The sequence below is a fragment of the Equus asinus genome, chromosome 21 (assembly GCF_041296235.1).
Source record: "Equus asinus isolate D_3611 breed Donkey chromosome 21, EquAss-T2T_v2, whole genome shotgun sequence".
NCBI classification, from domain to species: Eukaryota; Metazoa; Chordata; class Mammalia; order Perissodactyla; family Equidae; genus Equus; species Equus asinus.
The window spans coordinates 54,692,035-54,708,143 of record NC_091810.1 but is presented as its reverse complement, the minus strand read 5'-3'; the positions used below and the strand labels follow the sequence as shown (position 1 = coordinate 54,708,143).

At 43.8% G+C, this 16,109-nt stretch overlaps 1 long non-coding RNA gene across 1 annotated transcript; it reads left to right on the top strand.

Moving 5' to 3' along the window:
* The first annotated feature begins 1,071 nt into the window (after window positions 1–1,071).
* On the top strand, window positions 1,072–4,026 carry LOC139041426 (uncharacterized). Its single transcript, XR_011496525.1, has 3 exons — window positions 1,072–1,207; window positions 1,276–1,386; window positions 1,844–4,026. It is a non-coding gene; the product is annotated as an uncharacterized lncRNA (long non-coding RNA).
* Window positions 4,027–16,109: the final 12,083 nt, after the last annotated feature.

The window sequence follows — 16,109 nt, the reverse complement described above, 5'->3', positions numbered from 1 at the left end:
CTGCCTAGCTTTTTTGGGGGGCGGGGGAGGAGGAAGATTGGCCCTGAGCTAACATCTGTGCCAATCTTCCTCTATTTTTTGCATGTGGGATGCCACCTCAGCACGGCTTGATGAGTGGTGTGAAATTCGGCACCCAGGGTCTGAACATGCGAACCCCGGGCTGCAAAAGTAGAGTGCGAACTTAACCACTATGCCACTGGTCCAGCTCCACCTAGCACTGTTTTTATGCAAATAGAGGTAGTCGTGTTTTCCTCTAAAAGGGAGAGATAAATATTCCACTAACGCACAAAGCTCCCCTGAGCCCACATTAGGAGGTAAAGTGAATAAGGTAGATAAGTTCAGAGGTGACCCTAGAAGACAGAAATAATCTCTGAAGTCTATCTTCCTATGACTGTCAGCAGCACCGACCTTTTTTTACATACCTGGCTCTTGGGAAAATAATGGAATAGAGTGTTTTCTCCTGACTCCCTGGCTCTGCTTTCATATTCTGCATCATCCCTTGTCAACAATACCATAAAAGTCCCCGACAAAGATCCATCTTTTGTTCTACACCCCACACCCACCTCCAATAAACATATCAGTCCCTGTGGGGACGGGTAAATGGATTCCAATGTACACAGTATTCAAGGACGACATGTCTGGCTCATTCAAATCAAGGTTTCCTCCAACTGGAAGCAGTCCTTCAAAATGAGTCTGATGGGGAAACTTGATACTGGAGGATGTCCCAAACATGCAATAGTCTACGGATTTATGGAGGGCTTATTATGTGCCAGGTGTTGTGGCAGGTGCCAGGTGGAAGGGCGAGTAGGACACAGGTCCCACCCTCCCGGACCTCAGAGGCTCAGGAGGAGAGTTACAGAGCATTGTAATAAGAGTCACGAGGAAGGGCCCTAACCAGGGTGGAGAGCTCAGGGAAGGTGTCTCAGGAGAGGCCTCATCAAAGCTGAGACAAGAGGGGTAAGGAGGACTCAGTCAGGCAGTGAGTGGGGATTTGAGGCAGCATTATGTGCAACGGCCTTGGGATGAGCAAGCCATGGCTCTTTCCTCCTCTCCTACGACTTCCTTTCCAAGTGGGACCTGGTGGAGATCATTCTGGTAAGCAGTGATTTGAATGCAGTGCAGGGGCACTAGGAGTTGGAGGCGCTCGGGAGCGAGTGGAAGTGTGGAGTCCCTCCCATCACAACACATGGACGTGTGCCTGCTCAAGGTCTGTGCAAGGTCGGGGGCGGGGGGCACCAGGGAAGAGTCGAGAAATTAAACGCCTTCTCTCCCTAGGACCCCCAAGCTTATTCCAGGCACACTGCGTACATTGCTTGGAAACCTCACAAAATATCATGGCAATGGGAGCTTCGAGGGAAAGGTCTCGAAATGTCAATGAGTCAGAAGGTGAGTCAATCTGGTTCCCAACAGAAAACAGATGGCACATTCAAAACAGGGTAACCCGGGGAGGGACTATTTACAAAGTGTGGGGGGTGAGGGCACAGTTGATGGTGCAGCCCTAGGCCCAAAGGAAGGAGAGAGAGGACAGACGGCGACCCCCAAGTCCTCACTGAGACTCGGGGCGGCAGGATACTGGACAAGTTTTCTTTTCGTGTTTACGCTTTTCTCTATTTTTCTAATATTCTCAAAATTAGCACATATGACTCTCGGAGTTGGAGAAAATATGATTTTTAAAGTAAAAAAGGCAAAACCACAAACCACATCAACAACAATAACAATAAGGAATGTGTCCCAAGGAGGCCCCACTGGGCAGTACAAATGCTTCCATTAATGAGGTCGGGAAAGGGAGGCCTCACAAAAAATCCTGTCCCACTCTGAATAGCCAGCTGACCCTTTCCCACAGGACACTGACCACAAGCAAAGCAAAGGCAACTGGCATTCTTGACGAACTTCTTGAGAAGAAGACTCACTGGGCCCTGAAGAAAGTGCTGCCCAAGCCCCTCTTGTTTCTCTGAAGTGAACCTTGTGGGGCAGGAGGGGCAGACACTCAGCACTCCAGGGACAGGGGTTCAAGTCCCAGCTCTGCCACTTCACCATGGGGAAACCTCAAGCTAGTCATGTACAGGCTCTGAGTCTTGGTATCCCAGTGACCATGAATACGTATGATAATCCTTCCTTCTTAAAGTCATTGTGAGGGTCCACGGCATTGTAAACCACCAGAAAACCTACAAATGCTACTTGTAAGTGAAGGGAGGGCGTGCATAAACCGTAATCACCACCCCGAAAGGCAGGAACAAGGATCTCAACCGGTCCCCTCTGCCATGGCACACAGCATCTAGGAGGCCTGCAGCACAGCTTGTCTTTGGACAGAAAGAGCTCAGTCTTGGGTGAGTTCGCAAGAAACACACGCAGGGCCAGATGCAGCTGTGACAGGTTTCCGCGTATCTCATCAGATAGCCTTCTTTCTCTCGTCTTCTCTGCCGTCTCCCCTCCTCAGCTCCCTTGGGTCCCTGTGCCTGGAACCTGGCTAGGAGTCTCTCGTGGGGGTCTCTCCCTACCTACAGGATGGAGGAAGGCCCCCAGGTTTAGGACTTTCAGAGACTTCAGAGGGCAGCACCCATGACACCCACCTTTGTCCGGCTACCTTGACTGCCTTTGGCAGTGTCGTTTCAGCGTGCGATTGTGCTAAAAGACTTCTGTCCCATGAGGAAGAAACGAGATGGATGAGGCAGGTGGAAAGCCTGTCTCACTGTATGAGAAAATCATGGTAGAAGAGGGCATGAAAAGAAGGCAAAATAAGGACATGGAAAATTCCTGATAAAGACTGCGCGAAGCCTGAAGACGCGATCACCTTCTTTCACAGTCATTCCCAATCCTTTGACACGTGCTGCTGTGGGGCCTGAGGCACTCGCAGCAGAGCCTGAAGGTTTTAGGGCTGAAACAAAATGCAGTGGCCAAGGAAAACTCTTCTCGGATTCTACCGCCTCTCCACGCACTCATCACCTCTCACACCTCACACCACAGCCCCGAGGAGACAGAGGAGCACCCGAGCCACACAGCCGAACTTCTTGTTGCTTGAAAGCATTGAGCCTGGCTTCCTCCCCAATTCAAACTGCATGATCTGACCTACAACTACGAGTGCTTGTCCTCGGTACTGACAAAGGATGGGTGGTAGGCACAGGGACTCCAGAAACAGAGAAACAGGTATGAAAGTGGAGCGCTTGTCCTTCCTGCAGGATGGGGCAGTGGCTAAAAGTTTGGATTCTGGAGTCAGACTGAGAAGGTCCAAATTCCACCTCCTCTGCTTCTTGTCGGGGTGACCTGCTTTCTCAACCACCTGAGCCCTCCGATCCGTCTCTGTCAGTGGGATAAGCAGACTTTGTGTGCTTCTTCAGGTGATGCAACGTAAAATACACAGCACCAACTCCCACACATTTTTGCCTTAAAAATAAAAATTGGCCCTGAAACTAATCAGGTCTCTAGCTCTCTTACCAAGTCACAGGAAATACAGGGGACTGAGGAACAAATTAAGCAACACTACGAAGAAGCAAGCAGCCGAGCCCCAAACGTGGAACATTCTGTAAGATAAACGACCTGGTGTCTTCAACAAGTCAACAGCATGGAAAAGGGAAAAAATGAAGAGTGGAACTGTTAAGGAATAAAAGAGACCTAAAAGAGAGAGATGCCTTAAAAACAGCCCTAAAGAGACATCTGTGAGAGAACGAACCTAATAGTAAGAAATAGCTGTTCATTTTGTGAGGTTGGATAAGGGCGTGGTGGTTATATTCCAAAAAATCCTTACCGATTACAGGTGCACACTGAAGTATTTATGGTGAAAGGACATGTGTCTGAGATTCATAGGGTCAGGGAGGAATATTAAAATAGTTGGAGCTGGACGATGAGCGCCTGTGTTTTCATTATATTCCTCGGTCTATATTGTGTATTTTTGAAATTTTTTATAATAAAAAGTTTTGATATGGTCACAAATATATGACTACAGATTGTGCTAGGGGCTGGATGGGACACTTTAGTAGGACCTCGGCATCTGCAGCTTACAGAGCTTGCATCCAGGGCTGGGCCGACAGTTCCTTGCAGCTTTGACCTGCTTCACTTCCAGAGTGAGCCACGCGTCTCTCTAACTTGTGGCAGGGGATGCCAGCTTGAGCCTGCTCAGGACACCCCCACCCTGCCGTGAGGAGCCTGCGAGCACAGGGGAGTTGATGCTCCCGGGGCAATCAGCCAGGTGCCTTGCTTAAAGGTGCATAAACAGAGACTATGTGAAGTGAAGGGGCCCCTTCATGGCAACTGGTCAGGGACAGAGCTGGAGCAGGGATTCTGTCTTCATGCCTTCTATGGTACCCAGCAGAGGGCTTTGCCCACTGTACGCCTTCAATAAGGATGATGTTTTGCATGCTTAAATAAATGTCTGAGTCAAAAGAATAGGGACCATAACTACACAACACAATTAACAATAGAGAGTTCTAAAAATAGGTCTATTTTGTTTCATATGACTGATTTTAAAATCCCAAAATATCATCTGAGAAAATGAGTAACTATAAAGGAAGATAGTCTTTCGTCCCACAGCAATACACTTCCACATGGTGATAAAACATCAGGCTGACTGTCTCTTAGCTCTGTCTTCAACATAATGAACCCAAGTATCCGCGCCCATAGAGGGATGTGTGAACAGGTGCGTGCACTCCATATTGTTGTAGATAAAAATAGTTCACAAGCTTGGAAAAACAATCTGCTTTAATTCTAGGAATTTGAAAAACACTTGCAGCCAAGAACAGAATCTCAATTTTGAAGATAATTGGCATTTCCCCCCAACCACAAATATTTTAAATATTAAAAGTGAGATAACACACAGAGGCAACTCCTCAGGCCCAAGTCCTTGTGGCCGTGGGAATCCACTTTCTCCCCTCTCTCTCTTTCTACTCTCTCTTGGGGATTTCAGGGGACTACGACTGAATCTATAGGATTGCCAAGGTTTAAAAAAATAAGCTACTTGGCTATCACGTAAAAATATGCAAAAGATATCCATACTCTGTTTTTTGTGTAAAGAGCAAGGGGGGAAATATTTTTTGTTAGAAAACCGACAAGAAAAAGGCTAGTTGAGTGATGAAGTTTCCCACTGTGTGGCTAACCTGTTTAGCCAGGGCCAGATGGTTCGGTGGGCCCATAGTGAGATCAAACGGATTCTCCATTGAGGTCAGCATTGAATCCAGCCTAGGTCACAAATAATAGAGTTGTTTGGCCAGAAGTATGTTCAGACACTGATGGAAATGAGAGGATGTTTAGAGACACAGACATATCTGAATTTGGGTCTAATTTGGCTCCTTTCTGGCATCCTTTGGTCCTGAGTTGCCATGGAAGGAAAGCTTTCTGTATAGGATAGATCTATAACTGTGGTTCTTTCCCAAAAGATTATAGAATATCCATGCCTTTCCAAAACTTTAAAGAAAGACATAGTGTCTAGTATAAAGTAGAAGGTGGAGAATCCTCTTGTACATGGTAGATAAGAGTGTAAACTATGATAACTTTTCTACAGATAAATTTGACCATATATATCAAAAAACTCTAAAAGTTTGCAGAGCATTTGCCCAGCATTCCACTTGTAGGAGTTTATTCTAAGGAAATAATCAAAGATGTGCCCTAAGATATTATTTATATTAACAATAATTTTTTCAAAAATAGAACAATGAACTAATCTTACTGCCCAACAATAGACGATTATTTTTTTTAAGTGCTGGTACCAAGGAATAGCTTCAGTCATTAAGAAAAATATTGCAGACGTATATTTATTGACATGGAAAGATGTCTGGGACATATTGCAAGTGGCAAAAAGCCGGTTATAAAATAGTCTGACCCTACTTTTGCTTTTCAAAAGCTTTATATACACACATGCATATACACAAAATTATACGTGTACATGTGCTTTGGAAAATTGTATTAAAATGTTAGTCACAGTTCTCTCTAGGTAATAGCGTAACAAGCAATTTTTCTTTCCTTCTTTTTAGTCATCTTTATTTTCTAAACTTTTTATAGTAAACGTTTTTATGTTTTTTGCTGAAACGTATTTAAAAACAGAAATTCACAGCTCTTCAGGGGCCGGCTCGGTGGTGCAGCAGTTAAGTGTGTACATCCCGCTTCTCGGTGGGCCGGGGTTTTCCGGTCGGATCCCAGGTGCGGACATGGCACCGCTTGGCACACCATGATGTGGTAGGTGTCCCACATATAAAAAAGTAGAGGAGGATGGGCACGGATGTTAGCTCAGGGCCAGTCTTCCTCAGCAAAAGGAGGAGGATTGGCAGCAGTTAGCTCAGGGCTAATCTTCCTCAAAAAAACAAAAGAGCTCATCAGAAGGATTCTATGCAGTGGCCAAAAGGCAGGACAGTGGAAGTGTGGTCTATGGAAGAAAAGGGAACAATAACTCGGATCAGACCCTGTCCTCCTTCTTGAGAGATGTGTTTCTAGGGAGGTCAGCCCCAAACTCGCATGGGGTGGGGAGGCCTCTGCGGTCCTCCCACAGCAATGCTGAGACAGCTGTGCTCTTTACAACTGTCAGGCTGCGCCCCGTCGGCTCCCTAAGAAGAAACCTTTCACCGGAGTGGGGCGTGGGGTGGAGCGGCCAGTTCCTAGGCAGGAACAAAACCCAGGCCACCCGTCTCTTTCTTAAAAGTTACTCTTCTTGGCTTATGCCTCATCCTCAACTATTTAAACATTAAATTTCCTAATCCCTCAAGAGAGTTCTTTGGAAATATGAAAGGAACCCATATAACCCTCAAGAGAGCACAGAGACAGCCAAAGTCGGTTTCTTTTGATCTTTCTCGGTTTTGGGTGTGCCTCCTAACAACAGATGTCTCAGCACTGGGGGGAGCCCAGCCTTAGGTGATGCTCCTTTTTTCCCTTGGCCCTCTGAGGTCTGCAGTAAGTACTCCCACCCTATTAGCACACACGTCCTCCACAAAAGCGGGTACAGCGTCAAACCTAGGATGAGTAAGTCTGCCCCAGAATGCTAACACCAGCTCAAAAGGCAGCCAAGCCAGCATCCTAACCTAGGGCTTTGAGCCTTCTGGCTAAAAGGAGGGCTGGAGTGATGCGCATAGCCTGCCTTGACAGGCTCCTGGGCTCCTGCAAGGCAGCTTTGGAGTTAGAAAGGCATACATGTTTAGAGGTGATGACGTCTAGCGCTGAGAGGCCCACAATCGACCAACATGGCCATCCGCAGGCCAGACTACTTACCAGCTCTTGATGCTACAGAAACTCTTGGAATCTTAGTACCTTTGTTTGTAAAGTGGACATAACACAAACGCAGGGAAAGTGTATGGATTAAATAAAACGATTACGCCAGTGGGCCTAGAAGAGTCTTATGCAGAAGGTCTGTGGCACCTGTGCTGAAAAACAACTGGGCCCTATCTTCTGACCTAACTTCCCAGGGGCAAAGATTGCTGATCATCCACTCCAACGTCAGCCCGCACCTCTTCCTTAGCTGCACAGCAGCTCCCTGGAATAAGGGTCCCATTTCCCAGCCTCTCTTGGAGCTATGTGTGGTGGTGAGGATATATTCTGGCCAGTGGGATCTAAATGAGAGTGTCACTTGAACTTCTGTTATGGGAAGGAGTGGCCTCTTCACTCTCCTTCCTCTTTCTCCTGGGCCAGAATACAGACTTGATGGCTGAAGCTTAAATAGTCAAATAATCTCATTGGCCCAAGAGGTGAGGATGGCAGAACAATAAGACAGAAGGAGCCTGGGTCCCTGACCACTTCACAGAGCCCCCACACTAGCCCCAGACTCCCTACCTCTAGATTCCTCTAGGGGAGGAAGAGAGAAACTTCTTGTTGTTTAAGCTGCTATTGTTTCGGATTTTCACCCACATCCAGACAGACCTAAGCCTAACTAAAACATCACTCATGCTGTATTTAAAGCTGGCTTTTTTTTTTTTTTCTGGTCTCATCCTTTTGTGAAAACAATGATTAGCAATTTACCACCCTATTGGTAGCTGTTCGCATTTGTGAAATCTCCTAATAAACATCTTCCTGACTCACAGCATCTTATATCACACTGTCCCCCACTGACAAGTCACCACCCACCCTGAAGGGTTTCCCAGTTGACTCAAGAAACAGGGCTGTTTCACGAGCACCCACCACAAGGAGACCCCAGAGTCAGGGCATCAAAGAAAGATTATGTTTATAAGAGAGGAAGTAAACGCATATCCGGGGAGTGGGAGGAGGTTATGATATTTTTGAAAGCTTTAAACTGCAACATTTCAGAGATATTTTTAAAGATCCAGAAAGATCTGTTTGTAAACTTTTAGGAATGATTTTTTTTTTCTTTAAATGGAAGATTTATTTTAGTCTCCCATTTCCTGTCTCTTTCTCTTTGTTTATTTTATGATAAGAAAACACGATATGATAAAAGAAGCTTGTTTTGAACTAATTTTCTTTTCTAAAAGTTTTGTCTCTGACAGCGTTTTGTCCAAAAAAAAAAAGGATTATTTTCTTGGCTATGATTTCTTGAGGTGGCTTGTTTCCTTGCTCGAATTGCATGGTTTGTTTTGGTTGCTGATGACACTCAGGGTTGGTTTGTCAGGTTTTTGTGTGTGTAGTAAAATATGCATAACATAAAATCTACTATTTTAACCATTTTTTAAGTGTACAGTTTACTGGCACTAAGTACATTCATATTGTCGAACAACCATCACCACCATCCATCTCCAGAATGTTTTCATCTTCCCAAACTAAAACTCTGTACCCATTAAACAACAACTCCCTTCTCTTGCCTTGCCCCAGCCCCTAGCAACACCCATTCTATTTTCTGTTTCTAAGAATTTGGTTACTCTAGGAACCTCATGTAAGTAGAATCATACAATTCTTGTCCTTCTGTGTCTGGCTTATTTTACTTAGCATAATATTTTCAAGGTTCATTCATGATATAGCATGTATCAGAATCTCATTCCTTTTTTAGGGTTGAGTAATAGTTCCTTGTATGTCTATACCACATTTTATTTATCCATTCATCAGTGATGGCCACTTGGGCTGCTGCCACCTTTTGGCTATTGTGCTGCTATGAACATGGGTATACAGGTATCTGTTCTAGGCTCTGTTTTCAATTCTTTTGGGTATATACCCAGAAGTAGAATTGCAGAATCACCTGGTAATTCTATGGTTAATTTTTTTGAAGAACCATCATACTCTTAAGGATCACTGCAGAGGTAGAGCACGAGGGTGTGGTTATTCCGGTAGTAGGTAAAACAGTGGTTCCAAAACTGGATTATGCATCAGAATTACCTGGAAAGTCTTTTAAATGCAAGTTCTCCAGCGCTCCACTTCCCAAGACTGTGAAATGAGGTTACCTAGGTGAGGAGCCCGGAATCTGGAATTTGACAAATTTCCCATGCCACTCATCCACGGAGTGGCCTTTGCAGCCATTAGGGTTGGGGAGGAGGATTCGAGCTGCCCAGGTAATGTCTACAACACACACTGAAAGAAAGGTAATCTTTGTGTAGACACTGAGTCCCGGTCTGCCTAGATCACCTTGTGTGGTGGAAGCTTCCTCTAAGAAAGTGAAGGAATAAGGAAAGCCATCTCTGTGGCCTTGCAAAGAACCAGAATAATAACTCTCATTGTTCAGAATTCACAGCTGCTTAATGATCTGGTTGTCCTTTTTATCTCTCAGACGGCAGAGAGCTTCCACTTTTTCATGTACACTTCCTGAGACAGGATCTGATTGGCCCTATTTTTCACTGTCCGATATGGAAGGCTCCTATTGGACAGCATCTTGGGTGAAGCCTTCTCATAGGTTGTTCTTCCATCTACCCAGCCTACGGGAGCATTTAACAGGGATTTCTGGTTCAATGGGTGTGGCCAGGATGGCAGGGTCACTTGGCACAAAGTGAGGCAACTCTGAAGGAAGGAACATCTCTTCTTCCTCTCTCCCAACAGCTGTGCTTACCCAAATGCTATAATGGCTGTGAATCCTCCAGGACAGGCACTATTAGCCAAGGAGTGCTGTGAGCGTAGCTTTCCTCCTCCGAACACCAGAATTTCTTTTTAATTAGATTTTTAAAAAATTTTGTTTTATAGTCTTGTATAAAGCCATTCATACTGAGCTTAGAAAGTTTGGAAACTATAGAGAAATGAAAGGAAAGAAGAAAAAAATCACCCTAATCTCTCTCCCTAGAGTCTGCCATTTCAGTGAATTTCCTTCTTGCCTTTTTTCTCTGTATAGTTTTTTACTTGCTCACTTGTTATTATATCATATTTTCCCATGTTATTATAAACTCATAAACACATTTTAGTGGACACATGGATCTGCTATGGCTTACTTAACTCTTTCCTTACTGTTTAGTATTTTTTGTTGTTTCTGATTTTTCTCTATTGAAAACAGTTCTACAATCAACATCTTTGGGTAGAAAGCCTCTTACAAATCGTTTCCTCAAAGCAGAGTCCAAGAAATGGAATTATTAAGTCAAGTTCACGTACATATTATGGCCTTTGATAGGTAGCCCATATAATTGATGAAAGGATTGGTACCAAATTGCACTCTCATTAGCAAAGTACAATAATGTTCACCATTACCTAGATTCTAGCCCAATAGTTTTCAGCTGTGGATGATTTGGCCCCCAGGGGACATTTAGGAATGTCTGGTGGCATCTTGGTTTTCACATGGAGTAGAGGCACAGGGATGCTGCTATGCATCCTGCAATGCTTGCTCGTTATAGCCATACACAACAAAGAACCATCTGACCCAGAATGTCAATGGTGCCAAGGCTGAGAACCATACTCAACTATCACTTGGGCCACGACCTATTCAGAGAGAAAAATACAGAATCCTATCAATCCAATTTCAGGGCCCAGTTGTCAGCTGCTTTTGCTTCTCTCAGTGCCACGTCATGTTGATGTTGAAAACTGGTCTAATACCATCTCAATGTGTCCTTGTCCAGGGCTGGCACCCTGCTCCAGAATCAGATCTCCTCTTGACCAGCCCAGGGCACCACTGAAGTACCCCTTACCCTGGGGCCCTGAGAATTCTTACCAGCCAGCTACCAGTGGCTCTCAGTCCAGACCACTGCCACCCATCAGAAATGTTCTCATAGGCTTTAAAAAGGGAGATCTAGATGCCCTGATTTTGAGAAGTTTTCCAGAGTGCTATGCGAATTTACCCACATATTCCCCCCTGCATCCAAAACCCACAGTAATCCCTGTACTATACATCAAAACCCTAGGACTTTGAGGACACAGCTTAAATTCACTGATCTAATCTGTGGTAGAGACAGCTACCTCTTCCCAATATCTGTTCTTCCTTTCCTTCATGGTAAAAGAATCTCCAATTTTTAGCTAGTCAATGGCTCCTCAGAACAAATACCTCATTTCTTAGACTCTCTTGCAGCTATCCAATGGCTTATAAGAGGAAGTGTTGAGTGTGACTTCTGGTAGTGCCATTTTAGAGATGCAACGTGCCCTTTGCCACTGATGGCAGAAATGTGGACATGCTGGCTTGATCTAGAGCAGCCATCTTAGACCAGGAGGTGGAATTCAAGTTTAGAGGATGGCAGAGCAACAAGATAGAAGGAGTCTGGGTCCTTAATGATCATGGAGTTACTGTACTGGCCCTGCACTACTTACTGCCAGGCTTTACTATGTGGGAGATAAATAACCCCATGTTTAATTTAAGCTGCTGTTATTTTGGTCTCTGTTACAGCTGAATCTAATCCTAACTGACTCATAATCCAGCTCCCTCATTTGAAAAACAAAAATGGAGGCCTGAATAGACTATATCAGGCTGGGTTCTGGTGCCTTTTCTGTCAGCTGTCTGGGAGTTTGCTGAATAAGATAAAAAAATGTGTGAATCATTTAAGGGAATTGGTGTATTCTGGGTTATCTTATGAGACTAACACAAAAAAAGACAAAAGACTTGAATTTGGAAGAAAGCAAAGGTCTCAGACTATATGAGGTGAGATTTGGGGCACAGTCAGGAAAGGAAAATAACACATCAGCCCTCATTTTTCGGGGTTAGGTCTTCTGAATCTGGAAGTTGTTAAAACTCTAATAACACCCTTGGTGATGTAATGATCCATTTTTAGCAGTTGGCATGTCTGAATGCAGAAACTGTTTATAGAACAACGTAATTAGTAGATACTTCATGGAAGTGATTGTTGCTGGTTCAATTATTCTTTAATAGATTGGACAGATCAAGTGACTGCTCTGGAAGGAGAATCAACCTTTCTTTTCTCTCAATCAGGATAAGTGAGCACTTATAATTTATTAAGATTATCCCTTTGGTTTCATTTCACTCACAAAGGAAATACATGCACCTTCCTAAAATATGCAGATTTACTTCACCTAGGGTCCAGCAGGTAAAGAAAAGATAATCGGCATCCCACTGAGCTAGAGGAAAGCTGTGCCCGCACGTCACCTAAGCAACCAGTTGCTCTGGACAATTCCGCCAAAACACCCATTGACTCTGTGAAAAATCCATCAGCCTGGTTATGTGACATCCTGCCGACTTCTGTTTGCCCCTCCCTGGTTGAGTAACTGAATTTCTCATCATTTACTGCCTGTATTGGGTTCCTAAAGACCCTGCTGCAGGTAAACCTTTGATTCCAAAGAGGAAGTCATCCTTCTTTAAAATTCCCCACTGGGTGACTTTACTCATGACCGTCTGAAAACTCTCTGCAGAAATGAGGTTCAATTGCCCAGTGGAACTTGGACAGCCAGACAAAACCCAGTCCTTTGGACAAGCAGAAACAGTTTGAAAGATAATCATTAATTGGCATTCTCCTTTTTCTTCTTTCCAGTGTCCAGAAAATGGTTTTCCTTGCCTCTGGAACTAAATGGAGTGAACACCTGATCCAGATTTACTTGGATCTTTCTTCTTTAAGCAACTAATTCTTGATGGAAAATATGCTTATACCACATAGACTCACACCGAAGAGAAGGAAAAGCCTCCATTTATCCTGTCTCTTTGATTTCATTTCAGCCTCCTGGAGGCCAAGTCAGGCCAAGCAAGCCTCATCCGGTTTCAGCCTTTACGACACAGAAAACAGTTTGGCCTGGCTGGCTGTAGTATGATCATCATGCAGCAGAACCCTGGCAGCACAGGTTTCTGCATTTCTGAAGGCTGTTTGTATCGCACAAGAGAAGCTCAGAGCTGCAACCTATAAAACATGTGAGTGACCAGCCCTGTGTACACCAGCCTTTCTATGCCAAGGTACTCGTCTGCCACTGGCCTACTTTCATTCTGCCTCCTTCTCTCATATCCCTTAGTCTAGCCAGTTCCAAGTTCACCTGAGCTGCCACACCCTCAGTCTATCTGTTGTTTTAATCCCTCTCTTCAATCAGTAGTGCGCTGGAGCTGGCCCTTCTGGCTCAAGAAAGCCAATTACGCACAGCTCTTCCCAATGTCATGTTCAATAACATGACATTGGTAGCCTGAAATCGGGCAAGGTTAGGGTAATCAGCAAATCTACAAATAGGGCTTTTTCCCCCCGAGAGAGCCAGTTGTCAAACATTTACCATCACACTACTGGATTTATCCCTTTTCAAAAATTAAATAAGAATTGATTTTATTTTCGTAAATGTTTACTCTATCCTCAGGCCTAGAATAATGAAAAGGAGTACCAACCCTGGGCAAAAGTGCTAGATGTGTCCAGTGCACCTCTGCATGGTTTTCTTCAAACAGTCTCCTCCAAATTGGTTCTCCTCCCCTTCTTCATGATCGATCCATCTCCAAGCCAGCCCTCCCTCAGCAAGGCTGGACCACCTGGAGCTTTCCTGACCGTTCTCCCCTATCAAAACTTACCTGACCATGAGTCAGCCCTGATGGCCTAATGGTTAAAGTTCGACACGCTCACCGCTTCGGCAGCCCCACAGCATCAGTTCCTATGCGTGGCGGTGGCTCACGTAGAAGAACTGGAAGGACTTACAACTAGGATATACAACTATGTACTGGGGCTTTGGGGAGGCAAAGAAAGAGAGGGAGACTGGCAACAGATGTTAGCTCAGGGTGAATCTTTACCAGCAAAAAAACAAAAAAACTTAACTGACCAATGTTCTATTTATCTACACCAAATTGATAAACACTTTCTAACCAGGAATTGCTTCATATTTTATTCATCTTAGATGAATATATATCTATGTATTCTTTTTTTGAGCAAGATTAGCCCTGAGCTAATATCTGCCGCCAATCCTCCTCTTTTTGCTGAGGAAGACTGGCCCTGAGCTAACATCGTGCCCATCTTCCTTTACTTTATATGTGGCACGCCTACCATAGCATGGCCTGACAAGCGGTGCCATGTCTGCACCCAGGATCCAAACTAGCGAACCCCGGGCCACCGAAGCATAATGTGTGAATTTAACCACTGTGCCACCAGGCTGGCCAGAGATGAATATATTTTTTAACATAGAGCTTTCAATGTCTTAGCTCCAAGAATTAGGAGAATTTCAGTCACGCTAGCAAGGCCAGCAAATATTTAGAGAGCATTGAAACAAATCACTGTCTCTTAAATAGACCTTACATACATATTTCAGTTAAGAGTTACAAAATGGTACAGTCACTTTGGAAAACAATTTGATATTTCAAACGTTAAACATAGAGCTACCTTATGACTTAGAAATTTCACTCCTATACAACTAGAAGGATCCACAACTAAGATATACAACTATGTACAGGGGGTTTTGAGGAGATAAAGCAGAAAAAATAAAAAAAGAAATTTCACTCCTATGTATATACCAAAGAGAATTAAAAATAGCTAGGGGCCAGCAAGGTGGTGTAGTTAGGTTAAGTTTGCATGTTCCACTTCCGTGCCCTGGGGTTCACTGGTTTGGATCCCGGGTGCAGACCTACACACTGCTCCTTAAGTCATGCTGTGGTGGCATCCCACATACAAAATAGAGGGAGACTGGCACAGATGTTAGCTCAGTGACAGTCTTCCTCAAGCAAAAAAGACAAAGATCGGCAACAGATGTTAGCTCGGGGCCAATCTTCCTCACCAAAAATAAATAATAAATAAATAAATAAATAAATATACGTCTACACAAAAATTTATATATGAATGTTCATAGTAGCATGACTCATAATAGCTAAAAAGTGGAAATAACCCAAATGTCCATGAACTGATAAACAGATAAATAAAATGTGGTCTGTCTGTATAATGGAATATTTTTCAGTCATAACAAGGAGTGAAGTTCTGACACATGCTACAGCACAGATGAAGCTTGAAAACATGCAAAGTGAAAAAGATCAGAGACAGAAAGTCAAATATTGAATGATTCCACCTATATGAAATGTTCAGGACAGGCAAATTCATAAAGACAGAAAGTAGATTAGTGGTTGCCAGGGGCTTGAGTGAGAGGGGTCACAGGGAATGACTGCTTCGTTATGAACGATTACAACCACATGACATTTTGGAAAAGGCAAAACTATAGAGAAAGTAAAAAGTTCAGTGGTTGCCAAGGGTTAGAAGAATAGGCGCACAGAGGATGTTTAGGACAGTGAAACTATTCTGCATAATGCTATAGTGATTGATCCATGTCATTATAGGTTTGTCAAAACCCATAGAATGTACACCAAAAGCGAACTCTAATATAAACCATGGACTTTGAGATAATGATGTGTAAGTGTAGGTTTATTGATTGTAACAAATGTACCACCCAAGTGGCGGATGTTGATAATGGGGGAGCCTCTGCGTGTGGGGGTAAAGCATATATGAGAAATCTCTGTACTTTCCACTCTGTTTTGCTGTGAATCTAAAACTGCTCTAAAAAATAAAGTCTATTTTTTAACAAATGGAATTATGCTTCCCTAGGAAGTTGTTTCTGTAGTTTAAGAAGTATTTAGGGATGAGATGCCGTAACGTCTGTAATTTAACAATATTTCAGAAGAAAAATGAAGCAAATATGGAAAAATGTTAACAATTGTTAAATCGAAAGGATGGGCATATGGAGGTTCAGGATACTATTCTCTGTTCCTTTCTATATGTTTGCAATTTTTTATGAGAATAATTTTAAAAGATCTTCCAACCACAGAAGCTATAAATTTGAGCAGTCTCAAGTAGAACTGTTCATCTTAGTCCCCTAAAATCTGGGCCTGTAGTACTCTAAAGGTTGGAAGCCTATTGGGCGATTATGATCCTAGCGCGAGCCTGTGAGAGCATGCATCTGGCCCT